This window comes from Aegilops tauschii, chromosome 2, assembly GCF_002575655.3.
Source record: "Aegilops tauschii subsp. strangulata cultivar AL8/78 chromosome 2, Aet v6.0, whole genome shotgun sequence".
NCBI classification, from domain to species: domain Eukaryota; kingdom Viridiplantae; phylum Streptophyta; class Magnoliopsida; order Poales; family Poaceae; genus Aegilops; species Aegilops tauschii.
Genome location: NC_053036.3, coordinates 583,261,237 through 583,287,351, shown reverse-complemented (window position 1 = coordinate 583,287,351; position 26,115 = coordinate 583,261,237).

Sequence of the window (26,115 nt, the reverse complement as noted above, 5' to 3'; positions counted from 1 at the left end):
CATATCGTAGCGGTGCTTAGGCGAAGCCCTGCGTCGGTAGCAACATCATCACCGTCATTACGCCTTCGTGCTGACGGAACTCTCCCACAAAGCTCTGCTGGATCGGAGTTCATGGGATGTCATCGAGCTGAACGTGTGCTGAACTCGGAGGTGCCGTGCGTTCGGTACTTGGATCGGTCAGATCGTGAAGACGTACGACTACATGAACCGCGTTCTCATAACGCTTCCGCTTACGGTCTACGAGGGTACGTGGACGACACTCTCCCCTCTCGTTGCTATGCATCACCATGATCTTGCGTGTGTGTAGGAATTTTTTTGAAATTACTATGTTCCCCAACATTGACTCTTTGAGAGACGTCGCATACTGCTACATACTTGGCAATATCCTTCTTCATACCTGTCCACCAGAAACATTCCTTCAAATCCAAATACATCTTGGCGTTTCTGGGGTGAATCGAGTATGGCGAGTCGTGAGCCTCCTGAAGTATTAACTTCCTGATCTCTGGGTCATTGGGTACATATATACGATCCTCAAACCACAAAGTTTCGTGTTCATCCTCACGAAAACATTTGGCTTTACTTTTACTCATCTTCTCCTTTATCTCCGCAATCTCCTTATCATTCCTCTGGGCTTCTCGAATCTTTCCCAACAATGTGGACTGAACCTCCAATGCTGCAACAAACCTCTAAGAACTATCTCCAAACGAAGTTCCCTGAGATCTTTGGCTAACTCCTGAGGTAATCCTCCGATTAAGAGGGTATTGACATAACTCTTGCGGCTCAAAGCGTCTGCTACAACATTGGCCTTTCCTGGATGATAATGCAACTTCATATCATAATCCTTTATGAGCTCCAACCATCTCCTTTGCCTGAGATTCAACTCCTTCTGCGTGAAGATATACTTCAAACTCTTATGATCCGTGTATACATCACAACGGTTTCCAAAAATAAAATGTCTCCAGGTCTTGAGCGCATGCACTACGACTGCTAACTCCAAATCATGCGTGGCATAATTCAACTCATGAGGTCGAAGCTGACGTGAGGCATATGAAACAACTCTTCTGTCTTGCATAAGTACACCTCCAAGTCCTTTGCGAGAAGCGTCGCAATATACTTGGAAATCCTTGCGTATATTCGGAAGAATTAGCACTGGGGCTGTAACTAAACGTTTCTTCAACTCCGGAAAACTGGCCTCACATTCCTCAGTCCAGTTGAACTTGGTGTCCTTCTTCAATAACTCTATCATGGGCTTCACAATCTTGGAAAAATTCTCAATGAACCTCCAGTAATATCCTGCGAGTCCAAGAAAACTGTGTATCTCTCCAACTGAGGTGGGTGCAACCACTCTGTGAGAGATTGGACCTTAGTAGGGTCTACTTCTATACCTTCTCCAGATATAACATGTCCGAGAAATCCAACTTCCTTCAACCAAAATTCACATTTGCTGAACTTGGCGTATAGCTGATGTTCCCTGAGCTTCTCGAGAACTAATCGCAAATGCTCCTTGTGTTCTTCTTCATTCTTCGAGTACACCAATATATCATCAATGAACACCACAACAAACTTATCCAAGAACTCCATGAACACTTTATTCATCATACTCATAAAATAGGCTGGGGCGTTAGTCAATCCAAAAGACATGACCGTGTACTCATATAACCCATACCTTGTGGTAAAAGTTGTCTTAGGTATATCCTGTTCTCGGATATTCAACTAGTGGTATCCTGATCGTCGATCAATCTTGGAGAATACTTTAGCTCCCTGCAGCTGGTCAAACAAATCATTGATCATCGGTAGTGGGTATTTGTTCTTGATCGTCACCTCATTCGGTGCACGATAATCAACAACCATTCTCAAGGATCCATCCTTCTTCTCAACTAAGAGCACTGGGGCTCCCCAAACTTGGTCGAATATAACCTTTCTCCAATAACTCCTTAATCTGCTTCTTAATTTCTTCTAGATCATTCGCAGGCATCCGATACGGTCTCTTCGATATTGGTCCGGTGCCTGGCAATAGCTCTATCAAAAATTCTATATCTCGATCTGGTGGCATGCCTGGTAATTCCTCTGAAAATACATCAGGATAATCCTTTACAACTGGCACTTCTTCCTGAACAACTCCCGAGAGTGAATTTACTTGGGTCCTCCTTGGCACATGCCTAGACACATACTTGATCCGTTTACCCTCTAGGGTGGTGAGGAGAATTGACTTACTAGAACAATCGATATTTCCTTCATACATTGATAGCCAATCCATGCCTAGTATCACATCCAATCCTTGTCACTCCAAAATTATAAGGTCTGAGGGGAAAACATGGCTACCTATGGTCAATGGCATCTGAAAACATCCTCTGCTTGCCATATACTCCGCTCCAGGTGAGCTTACTAACATAGGTGTCTTAAGGGCTACGGTGGGCAACTTAAACTTATCCACAAATCCCCTTGATATGTATGAATGCGATGCACCAGTGTCAAAAAGAACAATAGCAGTAAATGACTTAATAAAAAACTTACCAACAACTGCATCGGGCTGCTCTTCAACTTCCTCGACGTTGACGTGGTTCACCTGCCCTCTGGTGAAATGGTTGGGCTTCTTCCCAGAGCTTCCATTCCCATTACCATTCTTCACCTCAGGACATTCATTGGCGTAATGCCCAGTCTTCCCGCACTTGAAACAGGTAACGTGACTCAGATCCTTCTTAGCGGGTGTTGCTGGGTTGGAATGGTTCTGGTTGTTGTTTCCTCCACTCCCATTGCCATTTCTTAGGGCCGCTATGGTTCTGTGAACTTCCTCCATTGTGAGTATGGCCTCCATGGTTATGATGGGTATGTCCTCCAAAGTTCAGGGTAAAAGAGGCTTCTGATGGGCTCCAGAGTTGTACTTCCGTTGTCCATACTTCTGTTTGCGGCTCTCTATCTGCTGCTGCTTGCCTTCAATCATGAGAGCCTTGTCTACTAGCTCTTGATAGTTGGTGAATGTTTCCACCATCAACTGCATACTCAGCTCATCATTCAGCCCTTCCATAAACTTCTCCTGCTTCGCGGCATCTGTGGCCACATCATCTGGGGCGTAGCGAGCTAACTTGCTAAACTCATCCACATACTGTGCCACAGTACGATTTCCCTGGCATAAGTTGCGAAACTCACGCTTCTTCATACTCATAGCTCTAGCTGAGACATGTGCAGTGCGGAATGCTTGCTGAAATTGATCCCAAGTGACATTCGCCACGGGGAAAGTGGCAGCATAGTTTCCCACCATGAGGCTGCGGGTCCATCCAGTTGGTGTGCGGCAAAGCGCACCTTCTCAGCATCTGTGCAACCTGTGATGGTCAGCTCCCTTCCAATCTTGCGGAGCCAGTCTTCAGCAACAATCGGCTCGGTGCTACTAGAAAACACCGGCGGATTCAACCTTAGAAACTGGGCTAGGTTGTCAACTGGAGGTGGTGGCGGTGGGTTGTTGTTGTTGTTGTTGGATCAACTGAGTGAGCTCCGGTGGGAAGACGAATGTAGGGTCATGTCTCGGAGGCATCTGATAGGTTTAGAGGATGAGAATAGAATAGAGTGGGGCCTAAAGAGAAATCACTACCCATATGCACATGAGACAAACACATTCATTTCACACCACTCAATTCTAACAAGATCATACAATCGGTCTAAGCTACCGTTACAAAATCTCGCGGACTATTACTATATACATGGGAGAACACTAATGGTAATATGGTGGTCGACTAGAAATTTTGATCGGTGGAAGACTCCATAATATCAGCTCCAGCTTCGTCTTCATAGTCATCACTGTCTTCATCATTGCTGTCGGGGTCGGAGTCTGTGTTGTCTATAATGACGTAGTCTTCAGAACGGATGTCGTCCTCAGGTTCGGGATCACCCATGAATATTCCTAGCTCTTCTTTAGGTCTTCATTCTTCTCCAGTAGTACAGCAATTTCTTCTTCATATCCATCGCGTGTAGACTTGAGTTCCTCTTCTAGCTCCATGTTCCGGATCAGCACCTTCTTCATGTCTATCATATTGGCGCACATTTGGTTCTCCTGACGACGAATGTGCTGATTTAACTCCTGGATGTAGGCTGCAATGGATTTATCCCTCCTGGTGCATCATCTCCCATTGCTCATCTCGGCGTCCACATATCTGGTAGATGGTGTCCTTAAGATCCTTGTTGTACACCTCGCCGATGCATCCAATGGCGATGTGGGCGGCCATGCTCTTTCCTAGACTCCAGGTTGGTGCATCAAAGGAAAACTCTATGGGCTCGGTAACTGGCGCGAACGTTCTTCCTGGAACATGAACTCGAATCATCCAGTGTTCCTCTTCTGGTAAAGTGGCGGTGTAGGTCCCGGTGAAGCTTGGTATTTTGATGCTCAGGTACCAAGTGACTTCCTTCAAGTGTCGTCTGAAAGGGGTGTCGTCATCTGGTTGAGTGAACTTGTTCCTTGGGTCCGGCATCTATAGAGTAGAAATGGAGAAGAGTCAGAAATGAGTAGAGAAGAGTATCCTGTGGCTTGTCCTAGTGATCGCGTCCTATAGTCAGCGTATGCTCTGATACCATCTTGTAGCGACCAGACCTCAGACGGTCAAGTCTCTGTGCTTAAGTGTCATCCCTGGATCGGTATTGCTAACACACACAATACTCTTTTTGAGACACTCGATGTAATAAGTGTGTCGTTGAACTCTGTTATAAATCCTCGAGTACTGTGTGTGTCAGCAATACCGATCCAGGGATGACACTTAAGCACAGAGACTTGACCGTCTGAGGTCTGGTCGCTAAAGGTATAAATGTGATACGTTCTGCACATGTGACAATACTAAGAAGAATAACATTTTTGTTCTTTAGTAATGGTTTTCTTTGGGTTTTTTTGTTTCTTTCATTTTTCTTTGGTTTTCATTTGTTTCCACTTTTTTTGGCTATGATTTTCTTTGGTTTGCAATGTTTTATTTTGTTTCTCTTTCTCATTTTTTTTCTTTCTTTCTTTCCTTTTTCTGTTTCATTGCGGGGTTTTTTGCAACACATGTCTACTTTTCTCCCGTAATGTACATTTTTCATCCACATCAGGAGCATGTTCTTCTTTTAAATACATGTTTTGATCTCTATTTTTCTCATACATATTGTACATTTTTATACACTTGAAACATTATTTGTATACATGTTTAATATATTTTTCAAATACATCATTACAATTTCTTGAAATAGATGTTTTGATGTCTATTATTTAAATATTTTTCCCCACAGAAAAAGCAAACATTATTTTTATACACGTTTAGCATTTTACAAATAGATGATTATCATTATTTTTCCCAAATACATGTTTTGATATCTATTCTTGCTCATACACATTTGTACGTTATTTGTATACATCTGAAACATGATTTTTATACACATTTAACACTTTTCCAATACATTATTTAAAATCTTATTCGAATATTATTTTGATGTCTAGTTTTTTCAAACACATTTGCACATTTTCTGTATACATCGCTCTGTTATTTTTGTACACATTTAACATTTTTAAAGTAAGATTTTTTTAAAATACATGTTTTGATCTCCATTCTTTTTCATACACATTATATACTTTTGGTAAAGATCTGAACCATTATTTTTAGATACATTTAACATTTTTTAGTTACATGATTAAAAAATACATGTTTTGAATTTTTTTGAATACACGCTAACATTTTCAAAACCATGTGTTGTTACATTTTCTAGTGGTAATAAACATTTTTTAAACGCCAAATATTTCTTTTACACTGTTTAAATATATTTTTAAAGTCATGAACATTTTTGTGAACTGTGAAAATATTTTCCCAAAATGTCATGTCCATTTATCAAATGGTAATAAGCATTTTTTTTAACAACAAGAACATATTTTTACATTTGCATAAACATTTTCGAAATGTCATGACATATTTTTTTTGAAACATGAGAATATTTCTTTAAAATGTTACGTACATTTTCTAATGGCATGAACCATTTTTTATCAAACATCTATTTGTACATTGCATACGTATTTACAAAAATCACATAAATTTGTTTGAAACACAGAGACATTATTTCTATAAACTATCAACATTTTCTAAAATTGCGTCAACAATAATTAATCTATCCCAATATTTCTTAATTTCATGATTTTTAAAACATTTAATAAAATTTATGTTTTTTTAAAATTCTAATAATAAAAATATTATAAAGGTTGAGAGAAAAATAAAGTGATATCGGTGTCGCCAAACTAGGTCGCTACTGGGCTGGTCCTGATGGGAAACGTAATAGAAAACAAAACAAATTGCCCTACGAACACCCATGAACAATATGAAGATGCATACACGGTCTGGATCACCATCGTTACCGACTCCAAAGTGTGGCGGAAGTAAACGAGTTGATGAATGGTCCCGCGAACCGCCCTCGAATAGAAGACCGAAAGCACGATCTCTCTACTAGGTTGCAAGCGTACGGTCTTCATGATCCGGCAGCGCTTCGCCGTCCAGAGCTATTCATCGCCGGAGAATTACATAAAGGAGATTAGAACCACACTAGGCTTCTCATTATGAGGATTAGGGTATCTAAGTCAAGCTCTAATTGATCAATTAGGATCAACTACAACTAGAAGTAGAGGACTAGAGGAGGCTCCAAAAGTTGTGTGTTCAAAATAGCCCAAAAAAACCTCTAGTATATATAGGTTGAGAGGGGTTGAGGGGCGCCTCCTATAATTGGGCCATGGTGGCCCAATTCTCCTTCCACCACTAGGCCTTTTAAGACCCATTGGTATTAAATTAAATATAAAAGCCTCCTAACAATTACTAGAGCTTTTTATTATTAATTTAATACCTCTGGAAACATTTTTCACCTCTACAATATTTATTAGCAGTACCCGGTATTGCCCGATAAACTCTGAAACCATTCCGGTGACCCCGAAACGCTTTCGGTTCCTCTTGAAACTATTTAGCATATTAATGAAACAATTCCACAAATAAATCCTCGAGACTCTCGTCCTATTAACACTTAGCATATCATGATTATCTTAAGCTTGTGACCCGTAGATTCGGGAAATCATAGACATGAATGAAAGCCCTTTGTTCAATGATCGACGGCGGAACTTTGGACGCCCATATCGATCCCTATGATTACACGAATGGCATTTGAGTGAACCTTTGGCTATCATGTGATGATCCCTTTGCTCCGCAATACTTTACAAACCCCAAGGTGTGCTGGTATCCTCCTAAGTCATACACATGCTCTTTATACCTCCGTCCTCGTTGCCGGTTTTGTTCTTTTTTCTCGTTAAAGTGTTCTGACATCCCGGTGACATAGTCAAATGTGTCTGGCCAGACGATGATGGATGTCGTCACACCGAGAGGGTGATGACCCACAAGTATAGGGGATCAATTGTAGCTCTTTTCGATAAGTAAGAGTGTCGAACCCAACGAGGAGCAGAAGGAAATGACAAGTAGTTTTCAGTAAGGTAATGTCTGCAAGTGCTGAAATTGTAAGTAGCGGGGTAGTTTGATAGCAAGATAATTTGTAACGAGCAACTAACGATAATAGTAAAAATTATGCAGCAAGGTAGCCCAATCCTTTTGAGGCAAAGGACAGGCCAAAATGGTCCCTTATGATAAGCAAAGCGTTCTTGAGGGTACACGGGAATTTCAGCTAGTCACTTTCATCATGTTGGTTTGATTTGTGTTCGCTACTTTGATAATTTGATATGTGGGTGGACCGGTGCTTAGGTGCCGTTCTTACTTGAACAAACCTCCTACTTATGATTAACCCTCCCGCAAGCATCCGCAACTACGAGAAAAGTATTAAGAATAAATTCTAACCATAGCATTAAACTTTTGGATCCAATCGGTCCCTTACGGAATAGCGCATAAACTGGGGTTTAAGCTTCTGTCACTCTCACAACCCATCGTGTAATTGCTACTCCAAAATGCATTCCCTTAGTCCCAAAATATGGTGAAGTTTCATGAAGTCGATGTTCACATGACACCACTAAGGGAATCACAACATACATACTATCAAAATATCGAACACATACCAAATTCACATGATTACTTGCAACATGATTTCTCCGTGACCTCAAGAACAAAAGTAAATACTCACAAATGATAAACAAGTTCATGATCAGAGGGATATTAAATAGCATAGTGGATCTGAACATATAATCTTCCACCAAATAAACCATATAGTAATCAACTACAAGATGTAATTGATACGTCTCCAACGTATTTATAATTTATGAAGTATTCATGCTGTTATTTTATCATTCTTGGATGTTTTACAATCATTTTATAGCAACTTTATATCATTTTTTGGGACTAACCTATTGACCAAGTGCTCAGTGCCAGTTGCTGTTTTTTGCTTGTTTTTTACATCGCAGGAAATCAATACCAAACGGAGTCCAAATGCAACGAAACTCCACGGGGATTTTTTATGGACCAGAAGGAACCCAATGGGCGAGAGCTGCACCTGGGGGTGCCCCGAGGGGGGCGCAACCCACCAGGGCGCGCCAGGCCCACCTGGCGCGCCAAGGTGGATTGTGCCCACCTCAGTGGCCTCCCGCACCCTTCTTTGCACTATAAGTTCCTAAATATTCTGAAACCCATTGGGGTTAACCTAGATGCGAAGTTCCGCCGTAGCAAGGTCTCTATATCCGCGAAAACCAATCTAGACCCCATTTCGGCACCCTACTGGAGGGGGGGGGGAATCATCTCCGATGGCCATCTTCATCATCCCGGCGGCCACCACGATGAGGAGGGAGTAGTCCACCCTCGGGCCGAGGGTTTGTACCAGTAGCTATGCGTTTAATCTCTCTCTCTCTCTCTCGTGATCTATATCATGGGCTTTGTTAATATAGTCGGATCATATGATGTTTCTACCCTCTATACTCTTGTTATGATGGATTGAATCTTTAACCTTTGAAGTTTTGTCTTGTCGGATAGAATATTCAGAGATGAGAACACATGATATATGTCTTGCGGTATGAATACTTGAGGTGACAATTGGGGTATCTTATTGATTCACTTGACATATGTTATGGCATTCAACTCGCGGATTCCCGCGGTGATATTGGGGTAATCTATGCATAGGAGTAGATGCATGTTTTTCTCCGGTAGAAACTTCGGGGTTTCTTTGAAGTTCTTTGTGTGGATTGAGTATTATGAATATGATTTTGCTTTGGTGTTATTCTAGTACAAACTCTAGGATAGATCGAAGGGAAAAGATAGCTTTGTGTTATTTTAGTACGAACTCTTGAATAGATCGAACGGAAAGAATAGCTTTGAGTTGGTCTCGTACCCTACAAACAATATCTATCTTTTGTTATCCGCTAATAGGAACTCGGGAGTGATTCTTTATTACACTTTGAGGGATAATCATATGATCCAACTATGTTAGCATTTTGAGAGTTTGCACTAGCGAAAGTACGGACCCTAGGCCTCATTTTTAAGCATTGCAACACCGTTTTTGTGCCCGTTTACTAATTGCTAACTTGCTTTTTTTATTTATTCAGATTATAAAAATATATTTCTACCATCAATATTACACTTTTATCACCATCTCTTCGCCGAACTAGTGCACCTATACAATTTGCCATTGTATTGGATGTGTTGGGGACACAAGAGATTTCTTGTATTTGGTTGCAGGGTCGTTTGAGAGAGACCATCTTCATCCTACACCTCCCACTGATTGATAAACCTTAGGTCATCCACTTGAGGGAAAATTTCTACTGTCCTACAAAACTCTGCGCTTGGAGGCCCAACACGAGTCTACAAGAATAAAGTTGCGTAGTAGACATCAAGCTCTTTTCTGGCGCCGTTGTCGGGAAGGTGAGTGCTTGAAGGTATATCTGTAGATCTTGCAATTGAATATTTTAGTTTCTTGTTTTATCACTAGTTTGGTCTATAAAAGAAAACTACAAAAAAGATGGAATTTAGGTTGCATCATATTATTGATCATCTTTATAATATCTTTCTTGAAAATGATGATTCGGAAAATTGTGCTCAATTGTTAGAAGAAGAAGTCCATAAAATGCTTGGCACAAAATATTTGAATGCTGATCATGACTGCAATGTTGTTAGTGCGAATTCTTTGAATACTCAAAATGCTAATGATGATTGCACAAGTCATGACAAAAATGTTTCTTATAAGCATGTCACTTTTTGTGGAGTGAATTGGGAGTGCAATTGCACACCAAAAAGGGAAGATAGATTTTGTAAGAAGCATAAATATTTAGAAACGAAAAAGTTGCAAGAGAGGCTAGATGATTGTGCTGAAAGATTTAATTTTTTCGTCATCCTTGTGAACTTTGCAATGAACATGGTCATTTAAATCTCCAATGAAAATTCTTTCATGATCAAATCGTGTCCAAAAATTGTGATAACTTGATTACCCTTGAGCATCATAAAGAGCTTAGTCTTCTTTTGGGGTATGAAGAAATGAAACGTATAACTAAGGGTATTCCAAAATTTAATCTTGTGAGATTTCTTGATTTTGATCTAGAAGAATTTCATATGTTTTGTGCGGTAAATTGCATTGAGAATCCTTATATTGCCAACTATCTGAAGTCAAGAAAACAAATAGAATATGAAAAGAGTACTAATGAAAGGGAAAATATTTCCCAATACCCTCCTAGTGTTTATTATGATGAATCAGGTAACGAGGATGAGCTCCCTATTCAACCAATCTCATCAATAAGAAGCTTGAAAAGATTTAATGAACCCACACATAATGTGGTGAAGAAGAAGAAAAGAAGAAAGAAGAGAGGTAAAAAGGTATCTCTCCAAATAATTGTGCTCCTATTATTGTTGTGCCTCATGAAAATGAATCAAAAATAATTTTGGGAGATGATACACTTGATGATGATTTTGTTATGCCTATTGCTTGTTATGATGATTATGATTGGGAAGATAATGATACTTCTTATAATATTGGAAATCTTTTTGGCACCAACTTGGGAAATTATGATGATAGCAATTGTTATACCGTTGGTGCTATTCATACTATTAATGATAAGAGTGATTATGGTTATGATATGCCAAGCCACAAGCTTGGGGATGCTATGTTTGATGAGGATGACATATGTTTGAGAATTTATTTGCTGCAATTAATGTTTGTCCCAAGCTTGGGGAGGCTATGTTTAATGAAGATGATCTTTTTGTCCCCCTACTTTGAATGATCAAACTTATTTTGATGATAGCATGCCTCCTATTTATGATGGTTACATTGATAAAAGTGGGTTTGGAAGAGTGTCAACTCTAGGTAGTAGTGATCCCACTATTTTGGAGGGTGTTGAATCTTATTACAATATTTATGAAAGTGGATTTGGAGAGGTCATGACTTTATTTAGTGATACATCCACTATTTTGGAAGAGGTTTCAACTGACTATGGCAATAAAGTTGCTTTCTATGATGATTATTATGATGACATGTATGCCATAGAGAGTAATGAATTTTCTATGCTTGTGGATCATGAAAAGGATGCTTTATGTAATGGTTATATTGATGAATCTATTCATGATGCCACTGAAAATTATTATGAGAGGAACTTATGATGCATGATGTTCTCTTTGTGTTTCAATTCTTATCTTTTATGTGAGCATCATCGAATCATCATCCCTAGCTTGAAAGGCATTAAAGAAAAGCGCTTGTTGGGAGACAACCCAATACTTTTACCTACTGTTTTTATGTGTTCACATGATTAGGCTACTGTAGTAATCATGTTTTATATGTTTTGTTTCAATAAAGTTCCAAGTAAAGCTCTTGGGATAGTGTGGATGATAGTTGACTTGAATTTGTGCAAAAACAGAAACTTTTGCCTCCAGAAACAGAATTGTTTAAATTCACTTGAGCGTCTAAAAATCCTGAATTTTTTACAGATGATTGATATACAAATAGTCTACGTTTTCCTAGTTTTTCAGAATTGTTTGAGGTGCGGAAGTATGACTAATATTCAGATCTTTACGTACTGTTCTGTTTTTGACAGATTCTGTTTTCAATTCATAGTTTGCTTGCTTTCTAGTTTCTATGGCTTATATTGCTCAATATAAATTGTGGAAATGATATGATACAGTAAGAATTGTGTGAAAACAATTATGAATCTTGTCTTTGACAGTACCAAAGTGAAATTGTTTGCTCTTTATCATACTAATCTATCTCACAAAGTTTCGTTAAGTTTTGTGTAATTGAAGTTTTCAAGTTTTGGGTGAGATATCGATATGAGGAGAATAAGGAGTGACAAGACCCTAAGATTGGGGATGCCCAAGGCACCCCAAGTTAATATCCAAGTAATATCCAAGCAACTAAGCTTGGGGATGCCCCGGAAGGCATCCCCTCTTCCGTCTTCAACATTATCGGTAACCTCACTTGGAGCTATGTTTTCATTCGTCACATGATATGTGTTTTAGTTGGAGTGTCAATTTATTTTGTTAGAATTTTCTTGCCGTTATTTATAATAATGTTTTGCATCTTTTATTTCAATAAAAGTGGCATTGATAGCCTTTGCCATGCTTATCTTGCAAGTATACTTGTTGCTGTTTGAAAACAGAAAGTTTATCGATGTTGCAAAAATTCCCGAGGAAAGTCAGAATGTGATAAAATGTTGAATCTTTTTGCATAATAAGATTTGATAAATTTTCTACAGTGTGGTATAATTTCATAATGTTTGGAGTTGAATAAGTATTTATACTTTTGCATTCTTTACAGACTGTATTGTTTTGGCAGATCTCTGTTATGTTTGCATTGTTTGCATATGCTTGCTTGTTTAATGAATCTATTTGAGGATAGGAGTATTAAATATGCAGAGGCATGTAGTATGCAATGTTGAATAATAATTTTCGTGATTTGCTACAATATAGAATGATAAGGTTTTTGCATTGGCTTATACTAACTTATCTCACGAGTTCTTGTTGAGTTTTGTGTGGATGAAGCTTTTGAGATTTAGGAAAACTGTGATATGAGAGGAATTAAGGAGACACAAAAGCTCAAGCTTGGGGATACCCAAGGCAACCCAAGATAACATTTCAAGAAGTTTCAAGCATCTAAGCTTGGGAATGCCCCGGTAGGCATCCCACCTTTCTTCTTCAACAATTATCGGTTAGTATCGGTTGAGCCTAAGTTTTTGCTTATTCACATGAGTTGTGCTATTCTTAGAATGTCATTTTTTGTTTTGCTTTCTGTTTTAATAAAATACTTAGATCTAAAAGTTTTAAATAAGAGAGAGCCCTCACATAGCTATCTATGTATTTAACTACTCGCATGATCTTCACTTATATCTTTTTGGAGTAGTTTGTCATTTACTCTTGTGCTTCACTTATATCCTATGAGTAAAATTGTTGAATGAATTGAATATCATGAAATTGAAATCATATCATGTCTAGTGGTAGCTTCACATTTGGGTTTAGAAAGTGAAACCTTTTGAGGCTTGACAATCACAATATTGGTCATACAAGCAATTCACTGATAATTAGTATAAGGAAGAGAACTTTCACATGAAAATACACTATCCTAGAAATATTTTGTGATTGTGAGCCCCCATCAAAATATTATATGCCAAAATTGTTGACGTTGGACAAGGAAGACAACGTAATGATTTATGTTTGCTCATATTCACATAGAAGTCATATTGTCATAGATCCTTCAACATGTGGTGCTTGCCCCTCATCTTTGCTAGCCAAAAATTCCGCACCAAGTAGAGATACTACTTGTGCATCCAAAAACCCTTAAACCCAAATCTTATTTTCAAGAGTCCACTATAACTACCTATATGCGGTATTATTTTGCCGTTCTAAGAAAATTTGTATGTGCCATCTCTAAATTTCAAAATAAATTTCTCTTTTGTGTGCTCGTACCGCTCGCGAGGCGGTGAGGGGTGGCCAATATTTTCCATGCTAGATGTGTTATTCTCACGATGAGTGCTTATTCACTTGCCATTGCACGAGAGGAAGGCAAAGGTATTAGGGATGCCCAGTCCCGAAATGAAAAATGAATTTACTTTATGTTGTCAAATAATAAATTCCTTGGAAAGTGTTGGTATGGAGGGCACCCGTGGATACGGTTAGCCATTGAAAGTGAAAGTATGGTGGAAAAAGGAATAAACTTTATTTTTATTTGGGAACCGCCTATGATATAAGCATGGAAAGTGTTGGGAGCTCTAAGTCGTTTTGGTTGGTGGGAAAAGTATGCCACCCAAAATGTTTTTATCTCTCAATTTTCGCTTTGAGCTCTGGCACCTCTACAAATCCCTACTTCCCTCTGCGAAGGGCCTATCTTTTAATTTTCTGTATTTATTTTTATGCAAAGAGTCAAAGTTATTCTCTCTATTCCTTTTTATTTTTCTCTTTTGGCAAGCATCATGTGGTGAGGAAAGATCTAGGCACATATGTCCAGTTGAATATGGGTAGCATGAGTTATTATTGTTGACATCACCCTTGAGGTGAATACGTTGGGAGGCAAAACAATAAGCCCCTATCTTTCTATGTGTCCGGTTGAAACGTTTTGCTCATGTGTATGAGGTGAGTGTTAGAAATCATAGAAGACTATATGATAGTTGAGTATGTGGAGCCCTTACTTAAACTCCGTTGAATAAGGTGAATTGCAATTGCTTGGTGACTAAGAACATAGGTTGTTGAATTTCAAGAGAGTTCATTGTTTGAACCTTACATGTGAATGGTTGCTACTATAACATGAGAAGTTTTATAACAACGAATTGCTGTTATGATGCTAGAAAAAGTGATTGAAATTATCATTGATCAATCTTATGCACTTTGCTAGCATTCACACTTCATAAATTATTTCTTTTATCATTTACCTACTCGAGGACGAGTAGGAATTAAGCTTGGGGATGCTGATGCGTGTCCAGCGTATCTATAATTTATGAAGTATTCATGCTATTATTTTATCATTCTTGGATGTTTTACAATCATTTTATAGCAACTTTATATCATTTTTTGGGACTAACCTATTGACCTAGTGCCCAGTGCTAGTTGCTGTTTTTTGCTTGTCTTTTACATCGCAGGGAATCAATACCAAACGGAGTCCAAACGCAACGAAAGTCCACGCGGATTTTTTATGAACCAGAAGGAACCCAATGGGCCAGAGCTGCACCTGGGGGTGCCCCGAGGGGGGCACAACCCACCAGGGCGCGCCAGGCCCACTGGCGCGTCCAGGTGGGTTGTGCCCTCCTCGGTGGCCTCCCGCACCCCTTCTTTGCACTATAATTTCCCAAATATTCCGAAACCCATCGGGGTTAAGCTAGATCAGAAGTTCTGCCGACGCAAGGTCTCTGTATTCGTGAAAACCAATCAAGATCCCGTTCCGGCACCCTGCCGGAGGGGGGGGGGAATCTTCTCCGGTGGCCATCTTCATCATCCCGGCGGCCACCACGATGAGGAGGGAGTAGTCCACCCTCGGGCCGAGGGTTTGTACCAGTAGCTATGCGTTTAATCTCTCTCTCTCTCTCGTGATCTATATCATGGGCTTTGTTAATATAGTCGGATCATATGATGTTTCTACCCTCTATACTCTTGTTATGATGGATTGAATCTTTAACCTTTGAAGTTTTGTCTTGTCGGATAGAATATTCAGAGATGAGAACACATGATATATGTCTTGCGGTATGAATACTTGAGGTGACAATTGGGGTATCTTATTGATTCACTTGACATATGTTATGGCATTCAACTCGCGGATTCCCGCGGTGATATTGGGGTAATCTATGCATAGGAGTAGATGCATGTTTTTCTCCGGTAGAAACTTCGGGGTTTCTTTGAAGTTCTTTGTGTGGATTGAGTATTATGAATATGATTTTGCTTTGGTGTTATCCTAGTACGAACTCTAGGATAGATCGAACGAAAAAAATAGCTTTGTGTTATTTTAGTACAAACTCTTGAATAGATCAAACAGAAAGAATAGCTTTGAGTTGGTCTCGTACCCTACGAACAATATCTATCTTTTGTTCTCCGCTAATAGGAGCTCGGGAGTGATTTTATGTAACATCCCAAATTTTCAATTTGGAATGTTTTACAATTATTAGCTAAGCATCTATGCATTTTGTTTGAATTGAGTGGCATTTGGAAATTTTCAGAGGCATTTGAGTTTTATTTGAATTTGAATTCAACTTGGCATTCGAAATTTGTTTCAAATATCCCTGACAAATACTTGTTTAAAAGTATGAGAGGAGCTAACATGACACTCCAAAAATGTCAGAATAAATGTATTGCCAAAAAGTTTGAATTCAAATTTGAATTTTATTTGGGATTTCTAGAAATTGTTTTTTTAGTTTGAGTTTTACCTCTGGAAAAATGTCCACGTTGTAGGATTAATTCCCCTGAGAATTTTGATATATATATATATGTCCTATATAAAAATAATATATATGTTTTTTTATATTTTTCGTTCCCTCTATTTCAAAAAAAAGGCAAGAGAAAGCCCCCGAGCTGGCCAGGCCAACCGGCCCAGCACCCAGGAGCCAGCCGGCCCGGCCAGCCGACCGCACCGGCCTGCCCCAGCGCGCCCGCACGCCCGAACCCTCTCCCGATCGGTCGCCCGATCCCCTCTTCCTCTCTCTCTCTCACTGACGCGCTGGCCCCACCTCTTTCTTTCCCCTCGCGCACGGCACGCCGCACCATAGCACGCGCAGAGCGCGCCCGACACCGCGATCTTCTCGGGATCGCGATCCCGCGTCGCCCCCTCGTCCAAGTCCATGTCCTATAAGTTCCCCTCGCTTTCCTCTTCCGAACCCCCCAAAAACCCTACGCTCCAAACCCACCACAGCGCGCGCCATCGCCATTCGCATCTCGCCGCCGCCGCCTCGGTTCGCCGCCCCGTTCGCCGCCGGTGAGCACCACCTCGAACCCTCTTTCCATCCAAGCACTCCGCTCGCCGTTTCCCACCTTTTTTACAAGGTTTGGTCGCCCAGGAACGACCGAAGCCTCCGCCCCGAGCATCACCGCCCGCCGCCGGAGTTGCAGAGCACCAGGAGCCCCGCCAAGCTCGTCCCACTCGCCTCCGTCATATTCGACCATCACCGAGACCACCCTCGACCTCGCCACGCTCCGCCGCATCTCCCCGACGTCGCCGCCGCCGCCCAGGACCACCGGAGCAGCCGCGCCGTCCACGCCTGAGCCGCCGTCGTCCGTCGCCGTCTTCGCCACACTATAAGTCGCCGGAGCCGCCCTCCACCGTTCGATCTACAGTCTACGGCGCAGATTAGAAGTAGTGAACAGTTAGGTTTTTTTGTTAGAGTAGTTCGGACTTTTTTTCGGCTTAGTATGGTTTATTTTTTTAGATCGAACCGGTCGCTTTTCTGTTTAGCCGCGGGCACCTCTAGGTTATATTACGCCTGAGCGTTAGATAGCCCAGCAGCGCTAGTTGTTTTTTTGTTTTTTTTTTCAGTTTCTGTTTTTAGCAGAATAGTTTTGTTTTTGTTTTTGCTATTTCTTTTAGTTGGTTCATTATTTTTAGTTGATTCTTTTTTTGTGAGTTTGCAAATTTGTTGTAGTTTCTGTAGAAAATATGTTTAGCCATGTTTAAATTATTAGAAATAGTTTTATATTAGATTTAGACAGATTAGTTTTTCTGCCACAAATTGAGCTAGGATTATTATTTTTTAGTGATTCTTTTTTCTACTGCTTAGTTTTGACCATGCCTAGCAGTAGGAACTTGTTTGGGTATTTTAGATTTAATAAAAAATTAGTTTTATGTCGAAATCAAGTTTTTCTTCTTTATTTAGCTAGCTGTTGTTTTCCTACTGTTCTAGCTAGTAAATTATTTTATTTTTATTATTTTATAGTTTATTTTAGATTAGTTTCTGTAGCTACAGAGGATGAACTTTTATTTACAGTAGAATAAATGTTTTTATTTTATTTTCTTTGCTAGGATTGTTTTAGGCATAATAGGAGTTCTATAATAGCTTTTGATGTGATTCTTTTTGCTCCTAGTTTGTATGATATTTTCCCTTCTGTTAGTTAGCAAAACCAATGCTTAGGTTCTGTTAAGAAAAGTTTTAGTTGTGTAAAACTATTTCTTAGTTGTTGCTTGATATGATGAAAACCTTGGTTTGCTTTCTCCGAGTTTTTCTTTGGTTTTGGTTTGAGTACGTGGGTGTTTTACTTCAACTTGCTATTATGTTATATTGTGCTATACTTATTTGTGCTATTGTTTGACTCGGTAGAATTCCCGGAGTGCGAAGCCTGCTATTACGAGTCGCTAGCTTTCGAAGACCGTCAGCCAGGCAAGTCATTTGATCATGTTTTTACAATACCTATGATTTTATTGCATTAGAGTTATACCTCCCCACCATGCATGCAGTAGGAGAATTTTGTTAAGTTATGTTCTTGAGTAGTATCATGAGGTAGGATGAACCCTTCTCCCTTGTTACCAATGCCCGGGACGATGTAGTTTATTTTGCTATGCTTGTAGACGGGGTTGGTTGAGTGATTCATAAGGGAGATGCGAGAGTCAAGATGATGAAAACCCCATGACATCAAGCTCAAGATGGACTTCAAAATTCACTACTGGGTGGAGGACGGTTGACGGGCACCCTGGAGAAACCAGCGGATGGCCGGGATGCATGGAGAAGCGCCATGACATCTTGCGGAAAGCTTCACCCAGCCACGAAGAGACGGATGGATACCCCATTGACCGGAAGCTTACCTGTGTAGCCGCATGCCATTATGGGCTCTGGCTTGGTCGACCCTAGGCGTGACTCTGGCCGGATGGTGCTACGAGATGTAGAAGAACGGTAGGATTGGATGGGCACCGGCAGTGGCCCAGAGGAACTCTTCGGAAGACCCTGTTTCGTTCGTCCCGTCTTCAAACACCAGGCAGTGCGAAGACTTAAAGGAGGGAACGATTCTTGCGGGTAAAGTGCACAAACCTCTGCAGAGTAACAACCTAATCGATTAGCCGCGTCCCCGGTTACGAACAAATGAGCCTCTGGAATTGGAGTATTTCGGATATCTCAACACTGAACTTAATAAATTAATTGAGGGGGTTATTTAATAATTGGGAACGAGACATTGGTTGGCGGAACCATCTCAATAACTACCAACAATTTTGTAGTAATTGCAAACAAGTCCTTGTTGTAGGGAAAAACCGGCTTTTTCGCAAAACAATGAAACTTAGAGCCCCACAGCCAAATTGCATATAGTATTAGTAATTTTATTGTTGTTTTCTCTTCATGACTTGCCGGCATATTCAAAATGCTGACCTACATGGCTGCAACGTCTTATGTTGCAGAGGAGTTTTCCGATCAGGAGTGAGGCTACGATCCACGCTTGGCGATTGCCCTATGGAGTCGGATGGACTCGCTATTCGTCTACGCTTCCGCAGCTTTATTTAGTTTATTTCTCATGAGTTGGCCTTCGGCCAAATTTATTATGATGTAATAAAGACTCGATATGAGAATCGTGTAATAAATTCAGGTGTGATTGAACTTTGAATCTTTGCATCAATGTACTGTGTGTGCCAGCATGATCTTGGGATGGTACAGCTACACAGAGACTTGACCGATTTCGGGTCGGGTCGTTACATTTTATTACACTTTGAGGGACAATTATATGATCCAACTATGTTAGCATTGTTGAGATTTTGCACTAGCGAAAGTACGGACCCTAGGCCTCAGTTTTAAGCATTGCAACACCGTTTTTGTGCCCGTTTACTAATTGCTACCTTGCTGTTTTTATTTATTCAGATTATAAAAAATATATTTCTACCATCAACATTACACTTTTATCACCATCTTTTCGTCGAACTAGTGCACCTATACAATTTTCCATTGTATTGGGTGTGTTGGGGACACAAGAGATTTCTTGTATTTGGTTGCAAGGTCGTTTGAGAGAGACCATCTTCATCCTACACCTCCCACGGATTGATAAACCTTAGGTCATCCACTTGAGGGAAAATTGCTACTGTCCTGCAAAACTCTGCGCTTGGAGGCCCAATACGAGTCTACAAGAATAAAGTTGCGTAGTAGACATCAGTAATCAACACTACTAGTCACCCACATGCACCAATCTATAGTTCCAGTAACAAGATTGAATACAAGAGAAGAACTAGGGTTTGAGATGAGATGGTGTTGTTGAAGACGTTGATGGAGATTGCCCTCCCCAAGATGGGAGAGTTGTTGGTGATGATGAGGACGATGATTTCCCCCTCCGGGAGGGAAGTTCCCCTGGTGGAATCGCTCCGCCGGAGGGCAAAAGTGCTCCTGCCCAAGTTCTGCCTCGAGACGGCGGCGCTCCATCCCGAAAGTCCTCTCCTTATTTTTTCTAGGTAAAAATTACTTATATACCAGAAGATGGGCACCGAAGGTGGGCCGAGGAGGGCACAGCGCACCAGGGCGCGCCTGGGCTCCCTGGCGCGCCCAGGTGGGTTGTGCCCACCTGGTGGGCCCCCTCTGGTAGTTATTTGTTTCAATATTTCTTATATATTCCATAAAAAATCTCCGTGAAGTTTCAGCTCATTTGGAGTTGTGCAGAATAGGTAGCCTGACGTAGCTTTTTCAGGTCCAGATTTCCAGCTGCGGGAATTCTCCCTTTTGGTGTGTACCTTGCAAATTATGAGAGAAAAGGCACTAGAATTACTCCAAAAAGCATTATTATAGATAAAACATTATAAATAACAGTAAGAAAACATGATGCAAAATGGATGTATTAACTCCCCCAAGCTTAGACCTCGCTTGTCCTCAAGCAAAAACCAAAATCGAAAAACATGTCCACATGATTTGAGAGAGAGGTGTTAATAAAAACAAAATACGGACATAGAAGCATCATGTTGATTATTATAACAACAACAAATTTAAACATAAGACTTTTATCATAGAACTTCTATCATACAGTTCTCATGAATAAGTAACAGTTCATCACATAATCGAAGTATAAAGCAAAAACTCTATTAGAAACCAACAAACTATGTTCTCAGTCAACTTTGCAACTACAATTCATCATCTTTTCAGGAAGGGTCACGTGTCGGAGCCTTTAGGCAAGTCCACATACTCAACCATCATATAGTCTTCTACAATTGCTAACACTCACCTCGTATCCATGAGCAAAACGTTTCAACCGAACACATAGAAAGATAGGGGCTTATAGTTTCGCCTCCCAACATACTCACCTCAAGGGTGATGTCAACAATAATAACTCATGCTATCTATATTCAACTGGACATATGTGCCTAGATCTTTCCTCACCACATGATGCTTGCCAAAGGAGAAAAATAAAAAGGAATAGAAGGAAAACTTTGACTCTTTGCATAAAAGTAAATACATAAAAGTAAAAGATAGGCCCTTCGTAGAGGGAAGCAGAGGTTGCCATGCGCTTATTTGTTTGTATGCTCAATCCCTTAGTGCAAGAGAACGTCACGTTGTATTGCCCCTTAAGATGACTTTCTTTATTATGCAGTCTGTCACTTTTATTGTTTGTCATCCAAGTTCGTACAACGCTCAATTTTCTCTTACACTAAATGATCTCACATTTTTAGAAGCAATTTTTATTGCCTTTTTGCACCAATGACAACTTACTTGAGGCATCTTGCTCAATCCCTAGGTAGGTATGGTGGACACTTGAAAATAAGATTTGGGTTTAAGGGTTTTTGGATGCACAAGTAGTATCTCTACTTAGTGCGGAATTTTTGGCTATTAAAGATAGGGGCAAGCACCACATGTTGAAGGATCTATGACAATATGACTTCTATGTGAATATAAACAAACATAAACCATTAAGTTATCTTCCTTGTCCAACGTCAACAATTTTGGCATATAATATTTTGATGAGGGCTCACAATCACAAAAGATTTCTAGGATAGTATATTTATATGTGAATCTTCTCTTCCCTTATTAATTCTTTCATGAGTTGCATCATTGACTAATGCTATGTTTGTCAATCTCTAATAAAATTTCCTACTTATACTTTTCCTTATGTGGTGCTATCACCTACAATAGGATTAGTATATGATCTTATTGATTTATTTCCTTTCTCTTTTTCTTTCTTATTTATTTTCTTTTATTTGCAACATGAAAGTAAAGAAAGAAAAAACTCAGACTAAACTTTATTATATAACTTGCACACGATTACAATGATAGATCACTAAGCAAACTCTCAGATAAGAAAGGATCGAACTAACTTTATTTCATCTGAAGCAAAAGATTGAACTAAGATAAGTAAAGGCAAAAAGATAGTGGGATGATATGATACTGGGGCACCTCCCCCAAGATTGGCGGAAGCCAAGGGGAGTGCCCATACCCAATACTCAGTTTTCCTTTGGTGGTGAAGAGGATGATGGTGGTGAAGAAGAAATCCTATCCTAAAGGATCAAGAGATTCTCCAACCGACGGATGACGCTCCGGAGATAGGTGATATGCTCTTGATACAGAATATTTTCGCGAGTGAGGTACTTATTTTATATGCGAACTATTTTAATGACGCGAAAAGCTTCAATCTTAGCAGGAGTAAGGTGAGTAAGGTAGGGTTTAAGGATATCCTCCTCCTCCTCCTCCTCGGCTAGCAGTGCTTGTGATGCCACCGGGGATGGATCTATGGTAGCTTCCTGGACCTTGTCTCCCATGATAGCGTCCGTAGGCTCCTTCCTCTTCGTCTCGATCTTCACTAGCCAAGCATCTTCTTCCATGTGGTTGGAGGAGCAGGAAGACATGATGCCTGGCTTGATAAATCTGACCGGAAACAGCAAGAAAAGAGAATAGAGGATTTTCTCCGCGATATGGTGGTTAACAGGTTCGGGAAGTATATATAGATTTTTTTATCTTGGAGGACAAGCATACAGGAGAAAAACGGAGTATGGAAGGTGTCCCAGGTGGGCACAACCCACTTGGGCGCGCCAGGCAAGCCTGGTGCGCCCTAGTGTATTGTGCCCACCAGGGTACGCTTCCTGGGAGTTTCTTTATTTCCAAAATTCTTAAATATTCCAAAACTCATAAAAAATATTTTTGCGGATTTTTCAGTCAGTTTACTTACCGTATCGCGTACCTCCTTATTTTCACGATTCTGGAGTGTTCCGGAAGGACTCTTTTATGTGTTCTTCTGGTGTCAAAGTGGATAATATTACTTTCAACGTTAATGGGCGTACATGACATATAATGTTTTATTCGTTGTCCATTGACAACCTTCGGGTTAGTACCTTCGGAATTATTTATTTTGATGGCTCCAGACCGGTAAACCTCCTCGATGACATATGGGCCTTCCCATTTTGAGAGGAGTTTCCCTGCGAAGAATCTGAAACGAGAGTTGTACAAAAGAACATATTCTCCAACTTTAAACTCACGCTTTTGGATTCTTTTGTCATGCCATCTTTTAAATTTTTCTTTGAATAATTTTGCATTTTCATAAGCTTGGGTTCTCCATTCATCTAGTGAGCTAATATCAAATAACCTCTTTTCACTGGCAAGTTTGAAATCATAGTTGAGTTCTTTAACTGCCCAAAATGCTTTATGTTCTAACTCAAGAGGCAAATGACAAGCTTTTCCATAAACCATTTTATAAGGAGACATACCAATAGGATTTTTATATGTTGTTCTATAAGCCCAAAGTGCATCATCTAATTTCTTAGACCAATTCTTCCTGGACCTATTAACACTCTTGCAAAATTAATTTTATTTCTCTGTTGCTAAGTTCAACTTGACCACTAGACTGAGGATGATAGGGTGATGCAATTCTATGGTTAACATCATACTTGGCAAGCATTTTACGGAAAGCACCATGAATAAAGTGTGAACCACCATCAGTCATTAAATATCTAGGGACTCCAAACCTTGGGAAAATAACTTCCTTAAGCATTTTAATAGAGGTGTTGTGATCAGCACTACTGGTTGGAATAGCTTCTACCCATTTAGTAACATAATCAACAGCAACCAAAATATGTGTATACCCATTAGAGGAAGGAAAAGGTCCCATGTAGTCAAATCCCCAAAACATCAAATGGTTCAACAGCAAGTGAGTAATTCATAGGCATTTCTTGACGCTTACCGATATTACCTATTCTTTGACATTCATCACAAGATGCGACGTACTTACGGGCATCCTTGACATTCATCACAAGTGAAAAATTAGCAGGCTGGCCCATATAAGGCCTACTTGTGTCAGGTCCATTTAAGCCCACGGCCCATACGAGATGTGCCAATTTGGCCCGTCAACGGCCCGTTAAAGATTTGACACCATTGCAGCCCATCGTCAATTTGAGCCCGTTAACAGCCCGCTATATATTTGGGCTCGATATCAGCCCGATGTGATTTTGGCATGTTAACGGCCAATTCAAGGGATGAGCCAATTTTCAGGATGTACATCTTTCGGCCTTTTAGCAACCCATTTAAGTGTTGGGCCAATTTCCGGCCCGGTGTGTCTTTCAGCCTGTTGACAGCCCATAAATGAGTTGGGCAATTTGTAGTCGGACCTTAGTTTTGGCCTTTTAGCGACCCATTTAAGTGTTGGGCCAATTCCCGGTCCGGTGTGTCTTTCAGCCTGTTGACGGCCCATAAATGATTTGGGCCATTTGTAGTCGGACCTGAGTTTTGGCCTTTTAACGGCCCATGCTCTTCATGGTCCAATACCAGCCTAGTTTCTCTTTCGGCTGCTAAAGGTCCACAACATAGTTGGGCCATTTACAGTACGACCTGACTTTCGGCCTCTTAGCGGCCCATGCTCTTCATGGTCCAGTACGAGCCCGCTGTCTCTTTTGTCCTGCTAAAGGCCCACAGTATAGTTGGGCCATATGTAGCCCGACCTTAGTAATGGCCTGTTAACGGCCCGTGAAATCAAATGGGCCCACCTGTTGCCCGCTTCGATGTCGGCATGTTAACGACCTGAGAGGTAAGAGGGCCGACCATTAACTTTCGGCCTGGTAACGGCCCATTAACTTAATGGGCCCACTAAAGTTCATACATGTCTTTAGGCCCAATTAGATAATTTGAGCCCATTACGACGATCAAATATGCACAGGACCAAAACCGATCAAGCAAAGGTACGACATACAGGGAAAAACGTTGCAGATCCAGCATATATTACAGGAAATTACATCCACTGGGCAATCAAAGATTGATGCCAGTGCAAATAAATGAACAGAACCTAACGATTTACAATGTCACAATCTGCAACCTCAGCGCGGATGACACTCATAAGCATGTGGGCAAGTTCTTGCTGCTTTGCTACACTGTCTCTGAAAACATTGATCAGTTGTTGTTGGGCACGAATGTACACCTCTGATTCCTCCACCATTTCCATCATTGCTTCAGCCATTAATTGGTTCACAAACATACATTTTTTTTCGTTGCATTCGAGACAGAGGAAACTGAACAGATCCAGATGGCGGTTTTGGCAGGCTTGTATTATTGATAGTGGAGAGTGTCTTGACCACTGCATCATAACATAAATTAGGAGGGGAACCGAACAGATTAATCAAGAGTTATTACCATATTACCTGGCCTAGATTTATTGCAAAGAAACAATGGGGCTGCCTTGCTGTTTTCAGAGTTTGTCTTCTTATCTTCAGCATCCTGCACCAAATTAACACACTAGCATTGCTATCATTGGCCAGGTCAGGTAATAGGAAAGCAACATTGACACAACGAACGTTTGGGCAACCAGACCACACCAGCCTACACCAAATTAACACAATATGGCACAACTATCATCAGCCAGGTAAGGTAGTACGAAAGCAACATTGACACAATGAATGAATGAATGGGCAACCAGAGCAGCACTACTATTCAGTAATGTGCATGATATGAGATAGTAAACTCATGCAGCTCAGTATGCAAAATTACCAGGAAGTTTTCCTTACAAAAAATCAACATTGTCACCTTTAATTATACATTTTGCTACAACTAAATTTAGATCGGATAAAGGTTGGATTCATGCCGATTAACAAAATACATGCTGATGTAAAAATATAGTGATATTCAACAGGTACTTACATCAGCATTGGAGCACAGAGAATTCCCGCAAGATAGTTTCCTCGAATACGATCCCAGTGCAGAAATTCTTCTATCATTTAGGCTTATTTTCTAAAAGAGAGATGGGTAAGAAACATGTAGAAAATATGATCAGAACGCTATAAAATTTCATGATGCGAGGATACGCACACTCTTCTTAGAATGGAGTTGACATA